The 17,756-nt window shown below is 45.0% G+C and overlaps 1 protein-coding gene across 18 annotated transcripts in view; it reads left to right on the top strand.

The window, feature by feature from the left end:
* Rbm47 (RNA binding motif protein 47) overlaps positions 1–17,756 on the top strand; it is a 135,213-nt gene that overhangs the window by 99,015 nt on the left and 18,442 nt on the right. For 16 of the 18 annotated variants that reach the window (XM_006974618.4, XM_076546370.1, XM_042257467.2 and 13 more), the window contains one exon: positions 9,031–9,157. The gene's annotated coding sequence lies outside the window, so the exon portion shown is untranslated. Of the gene's footprint in view, positions 1–384; positions 820–9,030; positions 9,158–17,756 lie in introns of those variants that run through there. The other 2 variants (XM_076546377.1, XM_015993455.3) reach the window with 2 other exon arrangements.

Genomic DNA, 17,756 nt, shown 5'->3' with positions numbered 1-17,756 from the left:
GCCCAGGAATCCAAGTTATCTACCCTAGATACGATAAAGGCGGAGTAGGGGCAGTCATGTTTGCTAAAAACACAGCATTTCCAAGAAGTCATAGCAATACTTTGTTTTTCTTTAAGACTGGTCTTGCCAGGTAGATCAGACTGGCCTTGAATTGCTTGTTGAGCCTCCTGCTTCAGCCTCCCAAGTCCTGGGACGTGAACTGTGCGTCACCTTGTCCAGTGTTCCAGAGACAGTGTCATTTTCGAGGGCTTACTATTTGCTGGAAACCTTCCTGCTCACTTAAATGTATTTATTTATTTAACCTCCCTAACACCCCACGTGAGGTAGGAATTACTATTATTCTTATTTGTATTATGCCGTGCAAGGGCGTGGGCAGCCACGATTCTCTGAAGGGTGATTGGAAAGAAAATCATTGAGTTCCTTTTAGTCATGATTGGAGCTTGGGTGAAATATTTCAGTTAAATTTCCTTTCTATGAAATGCCAGGGTTTCTGTCTTCTGGAGCTTTCCCCAACCATCTCTTGGTCAGAGCAGGCTTTGCACTACTTTTCATACGGTTATTAAGCATTTCCACTTGACAGCGGTGACCCCCTCCTCGCCTTCTGAGCCCCGCCTCTGAGCCCCACCTTCTGAGCCCCGCCTTCCAGCTCATTCCAGGTGTCCTTAGCAAATGACTACCAAGGCCAAAACCCATTGGCCAGTGCAGAGCCAGGAACCATGTAGAGCAGAGTCACGCTGTTCCTGGGCTTAGGGACAAAGGTTGCTGAAGCCTGGCTGTGGTTCCGATCAGCCTGTGCATCCAGATTTCAAGACTGGAAAGGTAGGGAAACCTTGCTTATTTTCCTTGCGGTGTGAAGAAGAAGATGGTTGTGGTCGCTTAAGGCAATGTGTATCAGGCTTACCAAACAATCTGTTTTGGTTCTGTTTTAGTTAAAGGTGGTGTATCCATCTTAAGTTCTTAAGAATTTTAAACGCTGCCTTGTTTGCCTTACCACTGGTGAAACTCCAGTTTTCTAGTTAGGGGCATGGTTTGGCAGACATTGTTTAGTTTTACTTCATAGACTTGGGGGGAAAAAAATCTAGATCTTCACAAATATAGTTTCATGGTTTGCAATTTAAACCATACAGTATAAGCAATGACTTGTCAATGGTGTCTCATAGATAGTCTTGAGAGAAGAAAATAGGATAACTAAAAATAAATCAGGAATTAGCAGCATGATGATATATAAAACTGCAGCCGTGGTATTTCCTCTTGGACACTCTTATTTGAGTCATTCTTTTTCAAACTGGTCATTAAGAAATGAAATTACTTAACTGTAGGCGCTATGCTTTTTTTTTTTACTTTAATATTTTAGCTATTCTTTCTATGCTCCGTTCTAATATTAATCACAATGACCGAAGAGACAGAATGTCTTTTTCACCTTCCTACCTAAAGCTGAAGCGATTTGACTAGCACTTGGAGTGACAGCTCATCGTCAAGAGGGACATCCTTCTGGTCATAATGTGCCCTCCTCCGTCACCCCGCGGGGAAACTCCGCTGAGATCAGTCTGTAGGGGCTCGGAGTGGCCGTCTGTCCACCCATCAGCCTGTAGTGTCGCCGTTCACAGATACTCTACTGTCAGCGTCAAAGGGATTGCCTGTCAGTCACATTTGTAACGGCTTTTCCATGACTGCTTGGTCGTGAAAGTGGCCGGCTCAGAATGGGTTTGTACCTTGTAATAGGCTCAGACGTGGTTCTGTTTGATGATAAAAACATTACATTACAAAGCATTTAGTGTCTGTTATGTCTCATTTGTAAAGAGAATGTTAGCGTGCTTATCACTGGATGTTAAAGGGGTGTGTGTGTGTGTGTGTGTGTGTGTGTGTGTGTGTGTGTGAAGTTCGTGCCGTGGTACCCTGGATAGCTTAGAGGACAACTTCTAGGGAGTTGGTTTTTCTCCTTCTGCCCTTACGTGGGCTCTGGAGATCAGCCAGGTTGTTGGGGTTGCGAAGCGGGTACTTTACAGACGGAGCCTTCTTTCTGGCCACAGATTCCCCTTTTCTTAGTTCAATATATTTATTTAAAGAGGTTTCCACCCTGAAGTATCCTACTCTTACTAGATTTGCCCCAAATGCCATGTTTTTGAAGCTCGCTCTCAATGTTGCCTTCAGGGACTGTCGCTTGCTCGCGCTGGTCTTTCCGGGATCCGGTTTTGGGTGGGGGAGGGCAAGCCACAGCCACAGCGTTAACTATTTACCTGGCTTTGGAGGATACTTGGTAACCCATCTTCTTGCCGTTTCTCAACTGCGAGCTGAGGTTCAAAGGTTCAGATGAACCTCGCAGATCAGAGGTCAGACGCGAATTGCTGCCATGTGTAGCTGAATTCTGCCGATACGACAGAATTTCACAGCTATGGATTGCCCGCCTCCACTCGCACCCAGGCTGGGCTGGGCGGCTAACAGTGTAATTTGTACAGCTCAGCCTTTGGCACCCAAGTTTAATAAGTAACTAGCTGGTGCCTTGGGTTTCGCTGGTACAAGGTGCATGTTATAAAAAAGGGTCAGATGTCAGCATGCAGAGACGAAGGAGGTGGGAAGTAACAATCTCCTGGCTTCTGACTATGAGCTGTACATAGAGATTCAGTGGTCTGTGTTTAATTCTCTTTTCTATGGTGTAAATCTTAACATTCATTTTCTGGGTCTTCAAGAGATGGGTCCTTTTGTAAAATGTTAACAGGAGGTGTCTGATCAGGGATTATAAGGCAAGAAGTAGAAAGGGAAGCTGTAGATATCACTTAATTATTTCGTGGGATCTTTGACTTCTCAAAAGCTTTCCAAAATGTGATGGCTTTTTAAGAATTTAGGGAACAGGAGGTATAATTCCAGCACTCCAGAAGCTGAGGCACGAAGATTGCCAAGTTTTGGGTCAGCCTGGGCTACAGAGTGAGGGCCACCTATAAAAAAGAAGATTGGGCCGGGCCGTAGCACACGCCTTTAATCCTAGCACTCGAGAGGCAGAGACAGGTAGATCTCTGTGAGTTCGAGGCCAGCCTGGTCTGCAGAGCGAGATCCAGGACAGGCACCATAACTACACAGAGAAACCTTGTCTTGAAAAACATACAAACAAACAAACAAACAAAAATAGGATTGGACTGTTTTGCCTTGGTCTTTTAGAGATTACGGTTCATGATTGATTGATTGATTCTGTTTCTTTGGGCCTGAGGCAAGGACACATGTCATGGGGCATGACGGAGCCAAGCTGCTTCCCTCCTGGCCAAGAAGTAGAAAAATAGGGCCTAGGGTCCCTCCATCTCCGTCAGGACAGGTCTCAAGCAATGACCTAAGATTTCCCATGATGCTCTTTTTTTTTTTTTTTTTTAAACACATGGGTCTTTGGGGAACCACTGAAGATTTATTTATTTATTTATTTTGGTTTTTTGAGACAGGGTTTCTCTGTGTAGCTTTGCACCTCTCCTGGAACTCACTTTGTAGACCAGGCTGGCCTTGAACTCACAGAGATCTGCCTGGCTCTGCCTCCCGAGTGCTGGGATTAAAGGCGAGCGCCACCACTGCCCTGGCAACACTGAAGATTTAAACCACAGCAGTCTCTCTCTCTCTCTCTCTCTCTCTCTCTCTCTCTCTCTCTCTCTCTCTCTCTCTCTCAATAACACGATTGGGATTTTCAGCTTTCCCATCCTGGACCGATTGGACTCTCTCAGAGAACATACTACTTTAGAGCTCAGGTTCAGGTTCTGTTCTCTGCCCCTCTGCCATGTTCAATCAATAGACCTTAGTCTTTGGCCGGCCTCTCTGCGCCGTTCCCCCGTCTCTCATAGCTCTTACTTCCTTAGATTGCAGCAGCCAGAGAGTAAGATGCTGCCGCACAAGGGATGCTTGACACATTTCCTGACATGCCGGGACTGAAGGTCTGAGCTGCTGCGCCTGCCGTCCGTCATTGGCTCCCCACTGCTGACTTAGCTTTGCCCACCCTACGTCCCATCCCAGTGTGCCTTCCCCTTGGTCTCTTCACTTCAGGTGGGTGGACACAGACCTTCGCAGTTGGATAAGGTGAGGTGGGAGGTTTCAGGAGGCATTCATTCTTTTGACTGTCAGGCAGAAGCGTGCTTCAGAATGCCCGTTTCAGGTCTACCGCTCTTTGGACACTGTTTCCTTAGCTGATTGCTGCATCCCAATCATCTAGTTTCCTTTGCAAGCTCTTTTCATGCTGCCAAGATTTACAACCTAAACCAGGCATGTAGGATGTCCTAAAGAAATGTGCTACTTTGTATACTAATTAAAATGAATTAGTGGCAATCACTTTCACCTTTCATTTTGTAAGGGGGGGGGAGTGTCTTATGTAGCCCAGGTTAGCCTCAAACTCACTACAAAGCTCAAGATGACCTTGAAGGCCTGATACTCTTGCCTCAGCTCCCAGTACTGAGTTTATAGGCGTGTGCCACCAGGCCGGGCAGGAACAGTTTTTATTGAAAACAGATTCCTTCTTAAAATGAATCAGTTGCCCACTCTCAAGGAGGAAGTGCACGGACTTAGAGCTACCAGGAAACAGTGGGTTGAGAAACATTTAAGATTTAAAATAAATTCATGCAGAAATAATGCCATATGGATAGGCTGAATCCTATCCTTGGGGATATACATTACATTGTTATATTTACTGATTTCTTATTTTGCACAAATGCCAGATGTGAAATGTTACCTTGAGCTTATTCATTCTGTTTCTTTGTTCTTATCAAATATAGTTGCTTTGGAATAAAAGAAATATGATTTTAACTACCAGTGACAATATTAAAATTAAGTACCTTGCATTTAAAAAGTCACAATGACATCTCATATTAATTAAAGTTAAACACCTGCTCTGGGCCAGGACTGAGCATAGGTATTAGGGTATAGATGTGAGTCAGATCCACATTCTGCTCTAGTAAAGTTTTAATTTGGTTGAAGATGAGCTCCGTTTCAACAGTTACTGTAAGCTTAAACCATAGGCCCAAATCCTACCATGCTTGTCCTTCGATGTGGCAATGGCTCAGTGTGGTGCCAGGAAGACCCCTGGATAACACTGTGGGCACACGTTTCGGGGGCCTTCCCAGACTGCCTCGCTGGAGGAGTGATAGAAGGCTGAGTTCAGCCTAGCCAGGCAGAGGGTCTGAGAGGATCTGAAGCACAGGAATGGCCTGTAAGGGAAACTGAGGCACGACATGAAGCTGGGTGAGGACTTAGCCTCCTCACATCTTAGGAAGATATTGATTTTATTCTAAAGGCAGCACCAAGAGAATGCAGAAAATCCCATAGGAGGCCGATGGGGCCAAATGGTATGATTTTAAAGGCCGCTGTCTGCTGGGAGAGCTGGACTCACTGTGGTGGGCTGGAGTGGTCAGGATGAAGGCAGCCCAGGAGGCTACCTAAGCTAAGGGCTGGCGGTTTGCAGTACGCTTCCAAATGTGAGATCTTCAATTCATGTGAGGATACTCAAGTTCAGGAAACACTCGAGAAAGCTGAGGCCTGACCCCTTCAGAGCATGCGTGAGGTCAAGCAGTGTGAGAGAGACCAGTGACATGTAGAAATCTGATGAGCAACCAGCACCGTTTCCTGGTAGCTCTAAGTCCGTGCACTTCCTCCTTGAGAGTGGGCAACTGATTCATTTTAAGAAGGAATCTGTTTTCAATAAAAACTGTTCCTGCCTGGCCTGGTGGCACACGTCTATAAACTCAGTACTGGGAGCTGAGGCAAGAGTATCAGGCCTACCTCTAGCGTCCAGGGTCCAGGAACCAAGAGAAGGAGGTGCATCCAGATTTCGGGTCTTCAGGGCCCTCTCTTGGCCCCGCCTTGTAGGCGTGACAGTTGCTGAAGCCTCAATGCGGGGTGGAACTTCCAGATCAAAGCTGGAATGGCTACCCACTACACCTGGGTTCAGTTCCCAGCACCCATGTGGCCACTCACAACCATCTCTAATTATAGTTCTTACAGTTCCAACGCCCTCTTCTGGCCTCTGTGGGTACTGCATGAGCACGATGCTCCTATTTACTACAACAGACGCATGAAATGAAAAATTAAGATAATGAAATCTTTAAAAAAGAAGTTTTCATTTAAAAGGAAAAGAACAATTGTAAAGTTTTTATTTGTTTGTTTGTTTGGTTGGTTTTTTGTTTTGTGTTGTTATTTTTGTTTTAATGTGTGGGTCTGTGCTGGAGCCTAGCAGGTTCTTGCTGACTGATGCTGCAAGCTTGCATACTGGAGTTTAATTCATGGAACCCACATGAGGGTGGAAGGAGAGAATTCCACAAAGTACCACACATGCAAACATCACATCACACATACACACACACACACACACACACACACACACACACACACACACAATAATAGTAGCAATAATAAGAAGAATAGTACTTACAAAGGAAATGGCATGTGGCATCCAGGCACAGTGATTTATAGCTATAGTTTATATATTTTCATTAGTTATATTTATAGCTCTATATATTTACACATTCGTGAGTCTAAGACAGGAGACTTGCCATGAATTCCAGGCCTGGAATATGGTGTGATAACCTGTCTCAAAAACAAAATTCAACCAACCACTACCAACAAAACCAACAAAAAACTCTGTGTACCCTGATGAGATCCAGAAAGACTATGAGCCAAAAGGAAATTAGGGTAGACAGTGAAAATGGTGGCCTCCAGTGTCAGCTGAAGACTCCATCATATTTGTTGGAACCACAAACAACTCTAATGCTCACTCCATGCAAAAAAAAAAAATGTGTGTGTGTGTGTGTGTGTGTGTGTGTGTGTGTGTGTGTGTGTGTGTGTGTATGAAGCCAGGCTTGTGGGTTTTATTTGGTGATTTTTTTTTTTTTGGTAAGCAATCAGAATAGCAAATATTGAAGTTTTTATGAAATAACGTCTATTTAGACTCATTGTGGAAAGTCAGAGTTTCCTGGAAGTGTACAATTGAGCCTACATGTTATACTTTAAGGAATTTTCTTACTTAAATAGCTATGACTACCCCCTCAGTGAACCTTCTTTCCCTACAGTATAGCATAAAACTGTGAATCCCAAGTTTCAGTATATATTAATAATTTGCTTTCAGATTATAGAGTTTATGAGTCCACTACTGAGATATTACATTGCTAAGTAGGAACTTTTACTTTTTTTTTGGTTTTTCAAGACAGGGTTTCTCTGTGTAGTTTTGGTGCCTGTCCTGGAACTCACTTGGTAGCCCAGGCTGGCCTCAAACTCACAGAGATCTGCCTGGTTCTGCCTCCCGAGTGCTGGGATTAAAGGCGTGCGCCGCCGCCGCCGCCGCCGCCGCCGCCGCCGCCGCCGCCGCCGCCGCCGCCGCCGCCACCGCCGCCACCAGGCGAACCTTTACTATTATACAAAGTGGGAAACCTCGAAGTTGTGTGCAAATATATGGGTTTCATAAACGTATCCTGTGGGAGATCTCCACTCAGGAGAGCTGAGTACCCCTGGGAGCAAGGTGTAGGAGTCCCCATTTCATTCTGTTGTCTTGACGCTGCAACTAATTTTTAAAACAGAGCTTATAATTTGCTTTTAATTTCCCAGGTTTTATCAAACTGTGATGTTGGATTGGTTGTTATCTGCCATGCAACACACAGGGCCATTCTTTTCAGGGTTGGGGAAAGACTATATGCATCAGGAGGTCACACGTTAAACATCTGCTAATCTCTAATTTAAGGCTGTGGCCTTTTCCGCTTTGAGGAAATCCTTGATGGTGAGGATCTGTATGACTGAGGATGTTGCTTGTGTTCTGGTAAAGCCATGGATCCTACAGAACACAGCCATTCCAATAGAGATGTGGTTAAACAATCTTTCGTTTCAACTGGCTTTAGAGACCAGTTAATCCAGAAGGTTCCAAACTGTGCTCTGTAGAGCTCTAAAGGTCCTACAGAGCCCCCAGCAAACCCCTTGTTTTTGTCTCTTTATTTGGCTAAATTTTTGGTGGAAGAATGCATATTGCAACCAAAAAAATAAACCAAAAGCAAACAACAGCAGCAGAAACAGCTGTTTGAAACCTAGCAATTCAACTGTATTTTGCACTTCAAACAAGTGAAGGGATTTGCATGAAGTCGAAGGCCCAAGGGTCAGGGCATAGTGGCTCGTGCCTACACTGCCAGCACTTAGGAGGCAGAGGCAGGAGAGCTGCAAACTTCAGGCCATTCTGGGATATATAGCATGCCTCTGTCTGTCTCAAAGAAAACATATAGACTAGGTCATGATGGCCGCTAAAAGGCTAATCTTCTAGCTTCAGTCTAGACTTAACAGACATGGCGCCATACTGAGTTTAGAAATGCGGATACATAAGCCATTTGGATCTTGCGGTAGCTTGATCAGGGCTGTTGGCAGTTGTAAAGGCCGGATAGAGTATATCTCCAGATATGGAATAAAGGTAGGATATACTGTAATACTGTTCTCTAATATGTCTGTGTGTCTTGAACAGTTTAATTTGAGCTTTACATTCTCTTCATTTGAATATTTTGTCCTATGACATCCAAGATTCACCTAAAATCTGAACTAATACTTTTCACTTTTCATAACCCTCTCCTTGAAAGGAAAAAACCCTCAAAAGAATCTTGACCGTGGTTTTAGGCCAGAGTAAGCCACTCTAATTGGAGGTGGATCCCAAGTGCCTTATTCCATGGCAAGAGTGACGGTTTGTTAATGGTGTGCAACGTCACTCCACAGGCCAGGTGGGAGGCACCAAGCTAGGTATTTTCATGTGCATATAAGGAGGTATGTCTTTGTTGAGTCTTTGGGCTGCCTCTGTATGCATATGTTTAAGTCATAGCTGCTCTAAAGGCCAAAACACACCAAATGAAAAAAATTGGTGATGTTCCTATCGTCAGTCCCCACTTCTTCAAGGGTAAGATAATGAGTAATGGTTTCTTGAGTAATTGGAGCAATGACAGTTTCTTCTTTGAAGAAAACATCCTCAATTTCTAGGCACAAGTAAAACTTACATTGAAATAAAGCAAAACAAAACATCTTTGAACATTTGTTTTTTTCTTCAACTTTTAGGGTTTGCCTCAAAGGATACTTCAGGAATTGAACAGAGAAGTCCCACACAAGCTGCCTGAAGCTGCCTGCCTTCTCTGGTCCTGCCTTGCACATAAAGAACCAGGACCAGTCGAGTTGGTGACCTTTAGTGAGTACACTTCCTGGAATCCTTTCCTCTCCTACTTAAGTCAGAAAATAATTTCCCTTCCTATCAAACAGGACATCTGCTGTTAGGCAATGTAGGCCTGATGTATGTTTACATGGTGAATTAGTGGTACATTACACATGACAGTGAGTCACTTTGAGCCTGCGCTACAAATCCTTATTTCTTTGTACACGTCACATCTTTGTGGCTTGAGAGGAAGACAGGTCTTCTCCTGTCTGCCTGTGGGAAGAGACTGAGGGTAGCTCAGGCTGCTTACTGTCTTCTTCTGACTTCTCAGAGGGACTAGTATTTCCTTCCTTCCTTCCTTCCTCCCTCCCTCCCTCCCTCCCTTCCTTCCTTCCTTCCTTCCTTCCTTCCTTCCTTCCTTCCTCCCTCCCTCCCTCCCTCCCTCCCTCCTTCCCTCCTTCCCTCCCTCCCTTCCTCCCTCCCTCCTTCCCTCCCTTCCTGGGGATTTGTTTAATATTGCCATTATTGTGCGTGTAAAATGGTGTATCAAACTGGCTTTGATTCTCTCATCCCTAACGATTAGTGATGCTCAATGTCTTTTCATGTGTCTGTTGTATCTTGGAGAAGTGTGTGTTCAAGTCTCCTGTTCATTTGTTCATCAAGTTGCTTGCTTGACTTGTGCTGAGTTTGTGGTTCCTTATGGATTCTGGGCATTAGTTCTTCACCAGAACATGATTTGCAAATATTTTTCTCCTCACCACTTTTATCTTTGTTTATGGTGTTATTTGATTAACAAGATTCTGATTTTTTTTCTTTTGTAATGCTGGGGAGGAAACCCAGGGCCTTATACATGCTAGGCAAGTACTCTGCCACCAAGTTACATCTCAACCAAGTTTTAAAGGTGTTTCTGTTTGTTTGGTTTGGTTTTTTTGTTGTTGTTGTTTTGTTTTGTTTTGTTTCTTTGAGACAGGGTTTCTCTGTGTAGCCCTGGCTGTCCTGGAGCTCGAACTGTAGACCAGGCTGGTGTCAAACTCAGAGATCTGCCTGCCTCTGCCACCACAGGCGTATACCACCACAGTCTGCCTGAAGTTTTTATTTTATTTATTTATCTAGAGACTGGATATCTTATAGCCCAGGCTGGCCCTGATACCTGATCCTCCTCTTATTTCAGCATCTGGTGCTGGGATTATAGGAGTATTCCAATCAATACACCACCATGCCTGGCTCAATTTTTTAATTTTGATGAAGTTTGTCTATTTCTTCTTTTGGTGGTACCTATGGTTCTGTGTCAAATCCATGAATCTTTCCTTCCATTTCCTTTTTCAGTTTTGGGGCTCCGATTTATACCTTTGGTCTCTGTTGAGTTAGTTTTGACATATAGTTTAGGGCCACGGTTCTTTGGAAAACAAGTACTCTTTAATCCCTCCAAATTTGGGTGAAGGCATGTGCCGACTAGAAGTTAGTAACTCCAGGACCTTAGATGCTCACACTCAACGTTCATCTGCGTTATTTTTCTAGTACACTTCGGTCGCCTGTCCCGCAGATGGATGAGAGAAGGCTGAGGGAGGCAGCTTGCTTGTGTAACTAGCATAGAGTGGGGATGTCAGCATTTCTGCCTAGTGAAATCCCCGGCAAAATAACAGCAGAAGCTGACCGTATTTAGGCATGCTCTGCGCACACACGTGTGTGTGTGTGTGTGTGTGTGTGTGTGTGTGTGTGTGTGTGTGTGTGTGTGTGGTAGAAGGGTGTATATTTGGCAATGGAGGGAAAGAGAGAGGACACACTCCATGTGATTGGGGGCAGAGAGCTGTAGGAGGATGAATGCACCATTTGCACAAAACCCAATGGTTGCTTAGGCTGCATCAGAGAAACTAAACTAGCCTCCCCACAATGCCGCGGGCAAACTGTGTTTCCAGAAGTTTTCCTCGTCCTGTCTTGCTTTATAGAACCCACGTATGCTTCCAATATAAAATGTGAGGTCCATCCAGCCAGCACCTTCCCCGGCAGAATCGGAGGAGGAAGAAACGTGTGGCTGTGTACACTGACCCACCTAGTATCAAAGGTCTCCAGTAAGCTGACTGTTCTCTGTCGGGCTTGAGATAACAGCAGGGCTGCCCTTATGCAACCCACAGTTACAGGAGTCTCTGTCAGAACAAGAGTCGGTTAGACTTTCAACATCGGAACACTTGGCGTGGGGAGTCAGTGTCCAAATTCCAAATCAGTTAGTGTTAACTCTGTTAACATAGTCTTCGGGACAGAGTTTACCAGGCCCACCCTTCTCCTGGTTTTCACTGGGGTTGGTTTACAAGGGAGAAACCGTTTTTGGCCATCGTGGGTCTTTAGTCTCACTTTGCCATAAAATGGGGATTTGGAAAAAGAAATAGCTAAGCACATTACATTTTCTGATTTTTGGATAGCATAAGATAGCCTGTGCCTTCTGGAGATAATGTGTAAGGCTAGCATAGTGCATTTCCCTTGAAAGTCTTTTCACAGGTGACTCACTCAGAGCGCCCTTGCACGTCCCTGTGAGCTTGAGCATAAACGATTAGCTCAAATCCGGGGTCCTCTTATTTGTGTGTTAGGCTTCAAATGATGGGTTAGCTCCAAGTGCACACGGGGAAAGTAGAGGGTACGTGCAGGAGACATGGCGTCAGTCAGCTCCAACCCCTCTTTCTAGAGCTTCACATCCCTGACAAACCACTCACCTCTGACCACTCAGTGGTTCGTGCTTTCTTTCTGCCTCCACCCATACACGAAGTGTGTGTTTCATGGCATTCTTTAATACTGCTTTACTTTCTAGAACTGTTAGTATAGGCGGTTGTCAGTCAAGCAACTTTTACTGCCTGGGTAACTGTATAGACTGGAAAGTGCTTCTCCTTACCCCTCTCTTCTCTTTTCTCCGTCTGTCTCTGACTTTCACGGCCTCAGAAGTAAACACAGCAAGTTGTTTGTTCCAAAGGCCATGCTCATTTCACCTTCGACACCCATGTAGAGGGTGCTAGGGAAGGTCCCAGGAATCCACAAGGATGACCCCAGCTTAGACTATGAGCAGTAGTGGAGAGGGCGCCTGAACTGGCCTACCCCAGTGATCAGATGGGTGACTACCCTAACGGTCATCATAGAGCCTTCATCCAGTGACTGATGGAAGCAGATGTAGAGATCCACAGCCAAGCACCAGGCCGAGCTCTGGAAGTCCAGCTGATGAGAGAGAAGAGGGATTCTATGAGCAAGGGACATCAAGATCATGATGGGAAAACCTTAAAAAACAATTTAAAAAAACCACCCTCATTTATAGATAAATGAGCTTTCAGTTTTTCATAGTCAAGCTCTCCTCCCTTTGCTGATCATGAACCATGTATGGCCACACCTGAGGAAATTATTTCTACAAGCACTAAAAGCGAGTAGCCATCAGATAGCCGCACAGATCGATGCCCACTTGTTACTCTGGGTACTCATTAGCCAAGGCGATTACAGTTGGGAGTCGGAGACAGCAAATGAGAGCCTAAGTGAGGGAGAAGCACATGAACGAGGAGAGGAAGCCAGGGTGAACGAGAAGGAAGACGATGGCATGCGTGCCTTATCCCACCGACTTCCCTCAGCCTGGCCCCGTGTGTTCTCCCCTGGATGGCAAGAGGGCTGAACGGATGATGTAAGACTGAGCATCTTGGGTTTTGTGTGCTCGTACACAGGGCCGTTTGTGAACTTCTGCATTACACAGTTAGTATCAGATTAACCTGGGAGCTCCTGTCAGCAAGATCCCCCACTCCGAGGCAGAGAACTCCTCAGCAGGAGCAATATTCCAAGCAAAGGTTGCTCTGCCTCCATTCAGGGACATCCCATTCTTTCCATTGTCTTTCACTAGAACATTCATTTCCCCCATTTTCTTCTTACAGAGACTCTAGCTGTATTGTCCTATAGTACAGTGATAGTATTTGAAAATAATGTTTTTACATTTGTTTTGTGTGTGTTTTATATATACATAAAAAGGGATGACTTTGAGCCACCACGTGGGTGCTGGACACCAAACCCAAGTCTTCTATAAGAGCAGCAAGTACTCTTATCCTCTGTGCCATCTCCCTAGCCCCCTCAAAAAATGTTTTTAATGCTTTAAATGTGCTTATTTTATTATTTTGTATGTGGGAGCATTTTACCTGAATGTATTTATGTACACCACATGCGTGCCCAGTACCCATAGAGGTCAGAAGAGGCACTGGATCCTCTGGAACTGGAGTTACAGAGTTGTGAACTGATAATGTAGGAGCTGGGGGATTGAACCTGGGTCCTCTCTATAAGAGCAACAAGTACCCTTAACTGCTGAGCCACCTCTCCAGCTCAAGGAAATAATTAACTTCAAACACATTTTTTGAGAATTTCACATATCGCTGCTGTATTTACATTATTTCCACCCATCCCTCCTTGCCTCAGACTCCTTCGGGGACTCCTCCTCCTTCCTCTCAAATCTAGGACCTCCTCTTCTTTATGGTCATTACACATAGATGAGACCTACCTCGTCCATGCTGTTGCTCAAGGTACTTGTGTTTAGGTCTGACCGTTCGGGATTGGATAAGCTGTTGGAGTTATTTTGGAAACAGCTGATTGTTTCTATAGGCCATTGATGGCCTATAGCTCTTCTTCTGGGCAGGGCCTTGGGAAACGTCCCTCGCCCACACTGGCAGGTCCACTGGTGTGTTCATTGTGTGGGTTTGGTTTAGGCAGCCATGTTGTTGAGATTTCATGGTGCAGCTTCCCTGGTACATCGGGAAGGCGCCATCTAGCAGCAAACATCCTGGTCCTCTGGCTCTCCGTACTTTTTCTCTCCTGGCAGTTTCTCTGAGCCTTGCCTGTAAGGATTATGTCGTAGATGTAACCCCACTCAGTAGTCTCTGTATTTTGGCCAGTGATAGATCTCTGTTCTAGTCTCCATTTGCTGGGTTTTTTTTTTGTTTTTTTTTTTAAAAAAAAAAAAAAAAAAAAAGGCACCAGGCGGTGGTGGCGCACGCCTTTAATCCCAGCACTCGGGAGGCAGAAAAAAGCGGATCTCTTTGAGTTCGAGTCCAGCCTGGTCTCCAAAGCGAGTTCCAGGGAAGGCGCAAAGCTACACAGAGAAACCCTGTCTCGAAAAATTGAAAGGAAAAAAAAAAAAAATACAAAATACAAAAAAAAATTATCCCTGGCTTATGCTCCTTTTTATGGAGAGTTCCTGGGGAAATTCTCTTTCCTTAAAGTCATCGAAATGCTAGGGCATCCACAGGAAACAGGATCTGTGTCAGCCCTGCTCCAATGGGAGCAGATCTCATTTCATAGTTAGAACTGAAATGACTGGTGTAAACCAAAGAGCACCAGGACACAGCTAAAGTTGGGGCTAATGTTTGACGGTGTCGATCTGCTCCAGAACCTTCCTTCAGGACAGGCAGCTGCTCATGTCTCTTCCAAAGAGACCTGTGAGATGCTTACAAACTACTATTTCACATACCCCACCCGAGGTCAAGGTCAGACTAGGACAGGCTTTAAGGAGCGTGTGCTCCTAGACCACAGGACTGTAACGGCAGTCCATGTTTTTACTGTGTAGCTACCGGTAATGTAGTTCCGAGTGGGAAGACAGAATGCCATGGACCCACCATCACGGTGACTACCTGTTTATATTTGGGGAAGTTCTTTTTCTGTATCTCTTGAAAGATTAATTTAAAAAAACTTAAAAATATTCATTTTTTTTCTTTTGTGTGTGTTCTTCCTTTAAATATGTTTTGCATACCAGTTTTAAAATTTTTAAAAAGACATCTGAGTCTATTGCTTTTGGACTGTCTGGTTTTATTTTAAATATAAAACAACATTACTGCCAAAAATTAGACATCTTTATTAAATTATAATCCCCAATTTAGTTGTGTGGCTCAGTGGTAGGATGCTTGCCTGTCATGTTTAAGAGCCTGGATTTTACCCACAACACCAGGCAAAACCACTCCCCCCCCCCCAAATTAACTGTAAACCGTTCATGAGCTTATTTGACTGTCTCAGCCTCCATTTTCCATCCTTCAAAAAGGGAGCAATAATAGCTTGTGCTTATCAGGCTTGGTTTGGGTGTAGGCACTTGGCACATAGTGTCTCCTTCATCATGCTTTGAGATATCGATCATCGTCAGCACTGCTCATTTTGAAGGTTAGCGTAATGAGGCACCGAGACTCTGGGTAAGTTAATGACATCACACAGCAATATTGTTGGAGGGAAAAAACTCATCTCAAACTCAGAGAATCGGGGTTCCTAGCATTTGGTAGACTTTTGCAGGACCAGGCGGTCAATCATTCGGCTTTGCAAGGCTCACAGTCTCTGCTACCACGATTTCACCCTACCTTTGCCACACAAATGTAGCCATAGACAATGTGCCAATGCCATTGTTCACGGCCATGTTGCAGTAAAACTGTGGAAATGGCCAGATTGGCAAATTTGGCATCCTGGCCCTGGTTTGCTGACTTCTTTTCTAGAGCACACCCTTTAAACTTTGACTCACGGAAATGTCATCAGAACCAAGGGACTTCCATTCGATGTCTTATACTCATGGATTCAAGAGCTGCAAGTTCACCAACTAGAGTGCTTGGTCGGGCGGCTGTTGAGATAATTCTCCAAGAGATTATTTCCAGTCCATCTCCTTTCTGGCCAGGAGGGTTACCTGTTCTCTTATTGTTGTCCTGTTTTCCACACTCTACAGCCACTTTTCCAGAAAATCTAGACATACGGAAGGAAGCATGGCCCCCTGAGGTTTCTCACAGGGCTAACTGATTTGCTCATCAAAAGGGATTTGCTTTTCCTGGTTTTAACGAATTCTGTAAAGTCCTTACAAATACATCAATGGTGATATAATATGTGATAACATAGTTAGTCAAGGATAAACAGATAAGAAGGAAGGCATCTGTATCTGTAATCAGCCAGAGGTCTTTCTGAAACCATAGCGGGATCGTTTGACTGGTGGCCTACTGTTGACGACCTACATTATTAAGCCAGCCTTAGCTGCCAACACAGTAGTTTTCTCAGTGGATACATGTGACCCCCTAGTACTGAGTACTCGGGCGCCCTGTGAGCTTCCTCACCCTGTTGCGCTGCCCCCAGTCCAGTGCTTTGTACAAAAACAGATATCGATACTGGTTAGCTTGTCAAGATGGAAATGATAGCCTATTCCTTTAACAGACATGCATTGTCTTTCAAGTGCCAAACTTTGAGGATCAGAAACAGGTACGGACTCTGTCCTCTTGGAGTTGACATTTAAGCGATGGAGAAAGACTGAGGAAAAATGATGACAATCATACCTTGTCTGATGATACCAAGGAGGATGATGACAGTGAGCCATCCGTCTGACACTCACCGTGGCCGGCAAGACAGAGAGACCTTTGCGTTTATCTTGTGCCATTCACTCTGAGGTTCTAGATCTCCTGTCTCTTTACAGATGGTACTCACGTCTCCTGGGTACTTAGCAGAGGACTCCCTAAAAGCATTGACCAAATCCTGAGCAAAACCACTGTGTAAGAAGCACTCCACTTTTCACTTGAGGATTCAGCCGAGGCCTTCTAGCCATGCCCAAGCATCATGGCCTTTGGTTTCCCATTGTCTCCACACAAAATAAGGGTGTGTTTCAACCCTGTCACCATTGGGGTACACACTCTATCACCACACCGAGCCTCTTCAGTCCTTTGCATTTCAGCCACTCGAGACGATTCCAGACCGTTTGCTCATCTTTGGTTATGGCGTTTCCTCTGCTCTCCCTCTTTCTTGATAGACTATGAACACAAAGACTGTGCCGTGATGACCGGCGCATGCCCAAGCACCTAGCCCAGCCCAGTACACAGCGTGTAGCCAACTAGTGAGAGAATGAATGTCTCAACACTGTTCCCTCGTCTGCTTCATCAAACCATTGCCATTGGAGTACAGAGGCTGATTTTTTTTTTTTTTTTTTTTTTTTGGTTTTTCGAGACAGGGTTTCTCTGTGTAGCTTTGCGCCTTTCCTGGGACTCACTTGGTAGTCCAGGCTGGCCTCGAACTCACAGAGATCCGCCTGCCTCTGACTCCCGAGTGCTGGGATTAAAAGTGTGCGCCACCACCGCCCGGCGTCAGAGGCTGACTTTAATACCAATGACTGACTGGGTTCCAAGACCACATTTTCAATGGATGTTCATAGCATGCCGTAAAAAACTGTGACTCTTAATTGAGGCTTACTATGTTATAAAAGAAGCCAGTAGTGAAATTTGAGAATGACCCAAGTCTTGAAAACCAGTTTGTCCGCGGTTCTCGAGTGTGCTGGAAGCAGATGCTCTCAACTGAAATGAGACGCCGAGGTAGCTCGACAGGCCATTCGCCTGATTTCAGATGTCTCATTTGTGGCCTGTCAGTCAGCCTGTGGTGACAGATTAGTCAGACCACAGAACGTGACAGTAATGTATGATGGTAGTTGTTGCACTTGAAACATGAAATTGATAGCATTCCGGCCACCTTATGCAATAAGTAGTGTGGTATTACAGACACTGGTCTGTCCCCTTGAACCACACTGCACATGTCTCAGGCTTAGCAGCCCTGGGAATAAGCACCAGACCAAGGGTATCATGGTTGGCCTGGTAGGGTGGTACATGCCTATAATCCTAGCTACTCAAGAGGC

Source organism: Peromyscus maniculatus, chromosome 10, assembly GCF_049852395.1.
Source record: "Peromyscus maniculatus bairdii isolate BWxNUB_F1_BW_parent chromosome 10, HU_Pman_BW_mat_3.1, whole genome shotgun sequence".
Lineage (NCBI taxonomy): Eukaryota > Metazoa > Chordata > Mammalia > Rodentia > Cricetidae > Peromyscus > Peromyscus maniculatus.
This window is presented reverse-complemented; position numbering and strand designations above follow the sequence as displayed.